The sequence below is a fragment of the Schistocerca cancellata genome, chromosome 2 (genome assembly GCF_023864275.1).
Source record: "Schistocerca cancellata isolate TAMUIC-IGC-003103 chromosome 2, iqSchCanc2.1, whole genome shotgun sequence".
Classification (NCBI taxonomy): domain Eukaryota; kingdom Metazoa; phylum Arthropoda; class Insecta; order Orthoptera; family Acrididae; genus Schistocerca; species Schistocerca cancellata.
Genome location: NC_064627.1, coordinates 147,257,477 through 147,268,619, shown reverse-complemented (window position 1 = coordinate 147,268,619; position 11,143 = coordinate 147,257,477).

The following is an 11,143-nucleotide window of genomic DNA, read 5'->3' as shown; positions in this document are numbered from 1 at the left end:
AGATGTCACGGCGAAGTTCGTCATCCGGGAGGGCGAGGCGTTGGAAATTGCCCTGATGAAGGAGATGGAGTGTGTGGAGGTGGAGAGCGGGAGGGATACAGCGATAGAGGCGCGGCAATGGGTGGGGGTGGAGAGGAAGGAGGAAACCAGAGGGTGGGGGGGATCAAGCCTGCCTACAATGTAAAGGATGCAGAGATGTTGGAGGAACAGGAGGAGGTGGGGGAAGGGGATCAGTTCATACAGGAGCCGTGTGGGGGAAGGAAGGCGGATACGGAAGGCAAGGCGGAGCGCATGGCGTTCAAGGATTTGGAGGGCCTTTTAAAAGTGGGTGGGGGCGGAGATCCAGGCAACGCTGGCATAACAGAGGATAGGACGGATGAGGGACTGACTGGCGAGCTCACAGCACCCCTTAAATGCACGTGAACAGGCAACCTTTCCCTCTACCCACTAGAGGGAGACACAAAAGCTGCGATTGCCACAGCGGCGCCACCGCCAGAAACGGTGGTCGACTGCTTCGCACTAAACGCTGCGGCGTGCTCTTCCAAACAGCAATTTTTACCACGGCTCATTTTCAAATAGGGGAAGCGGGCAGCGTCACTGAGAAGAAGAAGAGGATGGTGGCCTCTGCAAAATGTTGCAGAAAGCAACCGACGAAGCAACCGCCATACTCTGTCTTCGCGGAAGAGAGGGCAGCTCTGAGAGCTGAGTTGGAAGAAATACGTCGCCTACCCACAGATCTACGCGATGAGATGCGAGCTGCCAAAACAACGCCCGCCCTTCCGGAGGTAGTCGATGCGGCGACGCAGACCGAAGGCCCTCTGGCCCCTGCTGGGGTGCCGGGGCTCTCAGAGGACATCACGGAAATGGGGCCGCCTGCTGCCACGGCTGCAAGTCAGGTTGATGACCAGCCGGCGCACGACGCTCCACTGGAAGAGACGCAAGAACCGGCATCCACCGACGAGGAGGATGGATCACAGGCAGTACCGCCTCTATCTGAGCCATGGCCGCTACCGGACAAGGAAACCGTGCAGCAAGTGCTGGAGGTGATCGCGCAAACAATACGTGATAAAACATTCCCATTTCGCCCCTATCCCTCTCCTTACACCCCATCAAATATCCCCAAACCTTCCCTTCCCGACAAGCCATATGTATTCGGCTGCTAAATCGCCGATTTGTCCGCCATCATCCCTAAGGATGACCTACGCCTGATAAACAGGCATCCAGTTATCACAGAATGCGACTGGCGTTATATCATCGATGTAACGTCAAGAATCTAACAGAAGAAGAAGAAGAAGAAGAAGACACTATAAGTAGGCTGTTTAGGTTTTTATGTTGCTAACGCCACGTAGCGCTCTGTATGAAAATCACTGACTGTGCTGTGTGCAGTCTGGGGCTGGTTGGCATATTTCCTATTGTAGTGTTGGGCAGTTGGATTTGAACAGCGCGTAGCGTTGTGCAGTTGGAGGTGAGCCGCCAGCAGTGGCGGATGTGGGCAGAGAGATGGCAAGGTTTTGAGAGCGGACGATCTCGACGGGTGTCCATCAGAGACAGTAAATTTGTAAGACTGGATGTCATGAATATATATAATGACTTTTGAACACTATTAAGGTAAATGCACTGTTTGTTCTCTATCAAAATCTTTCATTTGCTAACTATGCCTATCAGTAGTTAGTGTATTCAGTAGTTGGAATCTTTCATTTAGCTGGCAGTATTGGTGCTCGCTGTATTGCATGAAAGGTATAGGTTATTGTTACTCAGGGCCATTCTTTAGTAGGTATTATTGAAAGATTGCGTTGAGCTAAATAAAAATATTGTGTGTCAGTTTAGTGATGATCAGAATAAGTAAAGAGAGAAATGTCTGACTACGTTCAGTTTTGCTCAGCTGTTTGAAAATCAAATAACGTAAGGGGTTTATCAGCACCGTCATTTATAATTTTTCTAAGGGGACGTTACAACACCTTCCTCATAAGTTCGCTAGCCTTCTAGCACTCCCAGTATGTCATTCCTGTCTGCTCAGACTAGTCCAATGCCTCCAATAGTCCTAGAAACAAATTTCAACCCAGTACCAGTGGAGTAAATGTCCAAGCACAACAAACTCCAGAATACATACAATCTCTAGGGAGGTTGTCTTCACCACAGCAGAGCAGGATATGTCCACTGCGGCAGTGGACAGAGTTATGATGAAATTTGATGGCAACGTAACATCAATGACGCATCTTACAGCCTTTTTTTTCGAATGCGTCCATATCGTGCTGTTTCAAGCGATATCGAGTCTGAGGGTGACGTCGCAGTGCGTCATGCTTTACCACCATTACAGAGGAAGATGATACACACCTTTGAGCCACATTTCAAGGTTTTGCGTCGGAATGGGAGACTATTGCCGGGTTCGAAAAAGAGATCTGTCATTATGTTGCACAGTGTATGTTCCACGAAAAAAAGTGGAGTATTACTTACGCAATGACCCTCGTACCTCCTCCATAAAACTGCCGTCGTTCGTAATGGGGGACCCGTGTCTTAACCACTGCGCCTCCGCCCTCGATAGGGTGGGATCGAACCAATCGGAAGACTGTAAGTAGGCTGTTTAGGTTGGTAACGCCATGCAGCGCTCTGTATGAAAATCAAGTCTGTGGCGGGTTTGCATTGTTGTTTGCTATTGTAGTGTTGGGCAGTTGGCTGTTAACAGCGCGTAGCGTTGCGCAGTTGGAGGTGAGCCGTCAGCAGTGGTGGATGTGGGAAGTGAGATGGCGGAGTTTTGAGAGCGGATGATCTGGACAGACAGTAAATTTGTAAGACTGGATGTCATGAACTGATATATATTATGACTTTTGAACTCTATTAAGGTAAATACATTGTTTGTTCTCTATCAAAATCTTTAATTTGCTAACTATGCCTATCAGTAGTTAGTGCCTTCAGTAGTTAGAATCTTTTATTTAGCTGGCGGTATTGGCGCTCGCTGTATTGCAGTAGTTCGAGTAACGAAGATTTTTGTGAGGTAAGAATTCATGAAAGGTATAGCTTATTGTTAGTCAGGCCATTCTTTTGTAAGGATTACTGAAAGTCAGATTGCGTTGTGCTAAAAATATTGTGTGTCACTTTAGTGAATGTCTGAGTACGTTCAGTTTTGCTCAGTTGTTTGAAAATCAAATAAAATAACATGTTTATCAGCACAGTAATTCATTAATTTTTCTAAGAGGATGTTACATCAAGCAGAAAAAATATTACAGTAAAAATGGCCATGTTTAATACCTATGTCACATCTTAACACTAGAGTGATGCATCACGAGAACTTACTCTAGCAGACAAGTTACCAAATCGTAAAAAAATTATTTCTGCAGTTCCTGTGAAGGGAAATGTCTATTTATGTTCGCTCGTTTTCTTGGAAGTAGATCATAAAATTATTATTTACCTGATCTGTAGGCATAAAATAACTATATTAGTACATCTATTAAATTTTATTTTAATCAATGCTGCAGTGCAGCTAGAAACTAAATATTAAACAAAATGAGCACTCTCTCAACTAGAAAGACAATAGATGTAAAATGTTTCTCATCATTTCATTAGGCATTTTAGCAAATATCATAAATTAAGAGCTCCACAGTTTAATCATGTTTTCCAGTTTGAGCGTGTCGTATTTGCGATGCTTTCTACAAAGACCTGTCAATAGAGGCATCTCTCTCCCCACATCCGCCACTGCTGGGGGCTCACCTCCAACTGCGCAACGCTACGCGCTGTTAACAGCCAACTGCCCAACACTACAATAGCGAATATCACAACAATGCCAACCAGCCACGGACTGCACACAGCACAGCCAGTGATTTTCATACAGAGCGCTACGTGGCGTTACCAACCTAAACAGCCTACTTACAAGACTTCCCACGGAATTACAACAAAAACAAGGCCGTGGCGCTACAGCGTTCACTTTTTAGAGCATTTTCACAGAGACGGCCGGCTGTGTGTCCCGGTTCTCGCGGCCATTGCCCATCTGGGCGGACGCTTTGGCGCAGCAGACAGCCAGCGACTCGCCGGCTGACCCTTTGGGCCGTAAATCATGCCCCGCCGTAACCCGGGCACTTGGCCCCATTCACTGGACGGCGCGTCCCGCTGCGTCCATTACCCGGAGCTTACACCGCGGGCTCTGCGCCGGTGCTGCGAAATTGCTTGAGATTACTCGCCTGATGGCACATGTCTGCATCTACCTTCCTAAGTCTGTCATACGTTATTTTACGTCCAATTTATTTGATCAAGTCTAGCGCCACGCATTAGACTTGATCAGAGAAGGCGATCTTCTGTTTGCTGCAAGCGGCTGGGATGTGCAAACGCAATGCGAAACATCCATTGTATTGTGTGTATGGAATGGAGATGCTCATTCAGAAAGCAATGGAGGTTGTGTTTCTGAGCTTATTCCGGCGCTGAATGTGGAAAGGCGCTTTACAGTTGTAAGGCGGGGGTTTTGTTTTTGCTTGCTTATTCTTGAATTGAGAACAACTGAGTGAGGTGAAATGACAAGTTTAATGTCGCAATATTTCTCACCAAATTACAGCTTTTCCGACAGTTTTCAACTCGCCTACATAAAAACAGCGCAATGGATAATGCATCTGGCTAACATCAAAAAGTGAAATAAGTTTATACGCAACACTGTTAAATATTAACCCTCTGAAAGAATATTAATCTTAAGCACAATATTATGAAAGTTTAATTGGAAGTTTCTTTACATTAATCCCAAGCACAATAATATGAAACTTCAATTGGACGTTTCTTTACAAAATTGCTCCTACACATACGTTATGATGTTGGTCAGTACAACGAAAATCGTCCGATTCCGGTTCAAAGTTCGGTACTATTTAGAGTGACAATCAAGTCTACGGTGGGTGGTTAATCAAGAGACAGATTTGAGTGCAAGCTTACCCAAGGCCGCTCGAGTTTACAGTGGATGCAAGCTGGTGAACCAACAAAGTTTACGCCTCTGCTTGCGGTATTTACCTTAAGCTGCGACGTGCTGCTGTCTGCAAGGCCGCTCTCTCCCACTGAAATTTCTACAAAACTAATCTGGCCTATGCTAAACTTCCCAGCAGAAACTTTCCCTATGTTTCTCGTTATGCGAGAAAACATGTACGCAGCCCTAGTCTTATTATGTGGCCATATACACGTACATGGTTGGAGCAGCGTGCATATTATAGGGCCCTCTCAGTTCTCACAAGAACAATTAACTAATTTGGCTGGTCCGTTTCTCCACAGTCTGAGCTAAACGTTGCTACAGCTAATTTTAGCTGTAGTACAGCCGCTGTGAACGCAGTGTCCACACCAATTAGTTCTCTGGGTCGTACGGAGCGTTAAGCACTCCGTTCTGTACTTGACGCCAGTTCAGAGAGGAGTCCCTCACAACTCTCTTGTCCTACTCGTGGCAGAACTGCGTCCCTCCATTTGGGTTCCTTTTTCACGTCACGGCTTTTTTCGACCTATAGGAGCGTTCCTCTCATTTTGTAGAAACACCCTCTACCAATCGCAACGTCCCTTCTATCAAACTGCGTCGAAACTTCAGTACTTTTCTCATTCCTACTGGGTTTCCGCCAATCGGACGTTTTGTGCCCATTCTAGACTCCTAAAGTACATTGACCTTTCCATGTGTCGCACTCACTTGACGAAAATGCGTCACTTGCTTTTGTTCGCCTCCCGTTGGAATTTCGAAACGCAGTTTTCTAAAGCCGCTTCTCTGCCCTTGTACCGATGCCCTCGTTACAGGCGGCCGTGCAGCTTGAATCACCTGGCCTAGGGTCGCTGTCCTCCTTTCTGCCACCCCTTTACGTGGTTGCCGGCGTAGCTCCCACAGCGCGGCTTCACTACGTCATTGTGGAGCTGGCTTTTCAAAACTAAAAGCGACTCGATTCATGTTCCCAGTTTTACCTTCTGCTCAAAGACATGTATTGTATAGGAATGGTGTGTTAATATCCGTCAATTGACTGTCATCCCTTTTTGCATTACATATTGATAGGAAAGTGTTCTCATAACTGTCGATTTACGTTAGGTGTCATCTTCATCTTCTCATTGCGATTTGTAACGGTCTCATGTAAGGTGCGAATCTGACCATTTATTCTGCCACCTTACAATATCTGCAATGAGATAAACTGTATTTCCTTTTTTTTTTTTTTTTTTTTTTTTTTTTTTTTGCAGGGAGATGGTTCAAAAATGGCTCTGAGCACTATGGGACTCAACTTCTGAGGTCATTAGTCCCCTAGAACTTAGAACTAAGGACATCACAAACATCCATGCCCGAGGCAGGATTCGAACCTGCGACCGTAGCGGTCTTGCGGTTCCAGACTGCAGCGCCTTTAGCCGCACGGCCACTTCGGCCGGCGCAGGGAGATGGGAATCTATTCATTTTCTTCAGAGCGAATTAGAATAGTCTCCACTGACAGATTTGTATAAGGTGACCAGGAAAGAAGTACGGCAAGGTCGTTGTTACCACTGATGTTTATTTGTTCACTGAAAAGGGAATTATAGAACTAGTGTCATTTGTCAAGGACAGAAAATTAGCACAACACGAAACACTGATGATCCAGCAATGGAAGCTGAAACGGAATAGGAACTAAGTTTTGTGTTAAATGTAGTGGAACGTGTGCTAGTTGTAGGTTAAGGTATAAACACAGGGGAAGAAGAAAGCTCCGCAGGTAGACATGCTAGAGGACTAAGTGCATCATCCGGAAAAGAGAAACTTGATAGATACACGCTGGACACAGAAGCAGAGACAAGGCCAAAAGATCTTTTATAAGAACAAGTAGCAGCTAACTTGCAAGAATGTGAAAATCGTGCCTAATTTCGAAAGTAACAAAATAACTGAAAGCCATGAAGAAAATTCCCGAAGCCAACAGACTACAATAAACGAAAGCATCAGAAAGTACTTGGCAAGCTAGCTGATATACTCATCAGTTCCTTTTTAAGTTAAAACTCGTCAGGTCACAAATTATTTCGCTCGTTAAAGGATTTTCGATGATTCTATTACGATTCGGCAACTGTAAACTGCCTCGTTTACTGCTAATTCCAGTCATTGTTGTTATTACCATTTTTGCACCATGTCAAGGATCTTTGTCTAATAAATGTGAGGAATATTTGATCAAACTTCTTTGTCAAGGAAATTTGATAGTGTAATATCCATATAAATGCGGGGCTGGTGCTGATCCAAATGGTGTGTGGATGTGGGGGGGGGGGGGGGGAGAGATATGATGCCGTTATGTAGACAGGTGTGGCACCACCAGCAGTCGACCAATGGTGTAAACGCCCAGAAGATGGCCCCTACGTCGGGTTGAAACCGGTTGGTGGTATTATAACAATAATAAATGCGATTAAGACTGTTCTTGAAGCATTGAAGACAGAGGAATCGCTATAGAAGGGATAGAGAATCCAGTATTAGAATTAGAATTTAAAAGACAAGACCTGAGATCGAACAAAGCAGAACGGGTAGATAATATTCTATCAGAATTTCTAAAATCATTGGGGAAGTGGCAACAAAATGACTATTCGGGTTGGTGTGTACAGTGTATGAGACTGGCGACAATCCATCTGACTTTCGGAAAAATAGCGTCCACACAATTTCGAAGACTACAAGAGCTGACAAGTGCGAGAATTATTGCACAATCAGCTTAACAGCTCCACGTTGCTGACAAGTATAATATACAGAAGATTGGAAAAGAAAATTGAGAATATGTTAGATGGTGATCAGTTTGACTTTAGGAAAGGTAAAGGCACCAGAGAGGCAACACACTGACATTGCGGTTGATAACGGAAGCAAGACTAAAGAAAAAGCAAAACACGTTCATAGCATTTGTCGACGTGGAAAAGCGTTCGACAGTGTCAAATGGTTCAACATGTTCGAAATTCTGAGGGAAATAGAGGTAAGCAATAGGGAGAGACGGTTAGTATACAATATGTACAAGAGCCGAGAAGGAATAATAAGAGTAGACGACCGACAACGAAGTACTCGGATTAAAAATGGTTTAAACAGCGATGTAGGCTTTCACCCACACATCTAAGAAGCAATGATGAAAATGAAAGAAAGGTTCAAGAGTGGCGTTAAAACTCTAGGTGAAAAGATACCAATGATAAGTTCGCCCATCGCATTGCTATCCTCCTTTAAAGTGAAGAAGAATTACAGGATCTGCTGAATAGAATGAATCGAAGAAAGACGAAAGTAATGAGAAATAGGAGAAACGAAAACAGCTAGAAACTTAACATCAAGTATACGCATTTGAGGAATTCTACAGCACAATAACGCATGACGGTCGCAGTAAGGAGGGCATAGGAAATAGACTAGCACTGGCTAAAAGGGCACTCCTTGTCAAGAGAAGTCTACTATTCTCAAACATACGCCTTAATTTGAGGAATAAATTTCTGAGAATGCGCGTTTCGAGCACAATATTGTATGGCAGTGAAAACTGGACTGACGGAAAAACTGACGGAAAACCGGAAAAGAAGAGATATGGTGCTACAGAAGAATGTTGAAAATTAGGTGGACTGATTAGGTAAGCAATGAGGAGATTCTCCGCAGAATCGGCGAGGAAAGCAGTATATGAAAAACACTGACAAGATAATGGGACAGGATGGTAGAACATCTGGTGATATGGTGGAATAACTTCCATGGTACTAGAGGGACCTGGAGAGGGTAAAAACCATAGAGTAAGACAGAGATTGGACGTAAGTTGCAAGTGATACTCTGAGATGAAGAGGCGGACAGAGGAGAAATTCGTTTCGGGGCGCATCAAACCAGTCAGACTAAAAAAAAGAAGGATGTATATATGACCAATCTTGCATAATCAACTGGCACTCGATATCCGACCTTTGGTCCTCCAATGACCTCTTAGCCAGACACCCCCAAGAGGAACTGGCTTGAGGAGATTAACAATATTCGTTTTGCAGCAGGCAGGCGGCACACAGGTATAACGACCGTAGGTAGCCTGCCTCGTTGAGGACTGGTGTCTTGTTTCTGTAAAGAATTTTTTGGCTCGCAGCAAGTGACCAGATAAAAATTTCTGCCAGACTCTTGCTGCGTTTTCTTGGACCGTGTCATATTCTGAAGATGCCCACACGCTCACCTCAGTTCAGTCTCCTAGTTTAAAATTTAGCTACCGGTAAACTTCATAGGGTTCATATTAGTCTGATGATTGCGAGGCCAGCGAAGCTCAATAAAAAAAATAAATGAATTTAAGAAAAATAAAAAAAGAATCAGGGTATTGCACTCTGACCGAATTTGCTTTTTCCCCCTAGGTTTGACTTCAAGCGGAGGAAGGGGGGGGGGGGGACTGAGCATTATACGCTTTCGATACGTAATCGCTTAGCTTCGCGTCAGAGGGGCCCTGCACCGGTCTGCAGGATCGACTAAACGCCGTCCCGTATCAGCACGACTTCGGCTGCTGCCGATCGATAGCCGGCCGGGGTGGCCGAGCGGTTCTAGGCGCTACAGTCTGGAACCGCAAGACCGCTACGGTCGCAGGTTCGAGTCCTGCCTCGGGCATGGATGTGTGTGATGTCCTTAGGTTAGTTAGGTTTAAGTAGTTCTAAGTTCTAGGGGACTGATGACCTGAGAAGTTAAGTCCCATAGTGCTCAGAGCCATTTTTTTTTTTGCCGATCGATAACGGGTGGATGAACATCCAACGGCAGCAGTTGGTGAATACGTGGGACGCGGACGCTGTAAGCAATTGCCGGAACTGAACAGAATTTTGAGCAAAAGCGTTTATTCAAATGGTTCAAATGGCTCTGAGCACTATGGGACTTAACTGCTGTGGTCATGTCCCCCTAGAACTTAGAACTACTTAAACCTAACTAACGTAAGGACATCACACAACACCCAGTCATCACGAGGCAGAGAAAATCCCTGACCCCGCCGGGAATCGAACCCGGGAACCCGGGCGTGGGAAGCGAGAACGCTACCGCTCGACCACGAGCTGCGGACAAAATGTAATTGGAATGGTTGATCCATACGGACTTCCTTGATGAGTATGTTAACGTGTTAGACAGTATGAGAATCTGTTTGGAGTTATCCGCTGTGCCGTTGGATTCTTAAGCTGTGTATTTATGCTTCTGTTAGTCCCCTGCGTTGCTAAGATGTGTTTATCAGTAGTTACGTTCGTAAAATTTGTTATGCTTCACGCTTATGGCTGTCGATAGCCTTTGTGCCGTGTGGAAAATTCATGAATTTAAAGAGTTATGCCTCTAATGTGTATTCAGCATAAAGTCAGGATCAGCTTTCCTGTGTTAACTGAAGTTGTTTAGGCGCTCCGGTTCAGATTAAATTTATATACTCTTACATGAATTTTAAAAAGGGAAACTATGTACATCGATGAGAGTTGCTGTCTGTCTATGTTACTAATACTGGCTATTTGATTCGAGCCGATTTGTAAATTAGGAGTATTATTTGGTTTGCCTTGGGCATGCAGGGTTAAATATATTAGTGTTAGTTGAAGCCAGCTGGGCGTTGTTTCTGAAATTAATTTGTACATCTTTTATGGTTGCCTGTTTGTCTTATAATGTTCCTTAATAGTAGGTCATTGTCTACAATGAGCTGATAACTAAGTGTGCCAATGTTCACGAGCATTAGTTTATTGTTATGCAATATCTGCTAAAGGAAATGTTTTTCTCTCTTTTTAGTTAATACCCTGTAAATCTATGTTGAAGCAGAACCACCAATACGAGAGCGTGCTGAAAAGTGATGTCTCAGAATTTTTTACGTGAAATACTTTATAAATAAAACAAATGTTATTAACATTTTTATTGTTGGCGTCTAGATATATGCAGCCATTTACCACTAGAAGTCTGTGATTTGTAGCGAGTAACGTGGCGGTGTGTACCGTAACTATGTTAGCGCGTGAAAAACAGCTTGTTGTAATACACTACTGGCCATTAAAATTGCTACACCAAGAAGAAATGCAGATGATAAACGGGTATTCATTGGACAAATATATTATACTACAACTGATATGTGATTACATTTTCACGCAATTTGGATCCATAGATCCTGAGAAATCAGTACCCAGAACAACCACCTCTGGCCGTAATAACGGCCTTGATACGCCTGGGCATTGAGTCAAACAGAGTTTGGATGGCGTGTACAGGTACACCTGCCCATGCAGCTTCAACACGATACCACAGTTCATC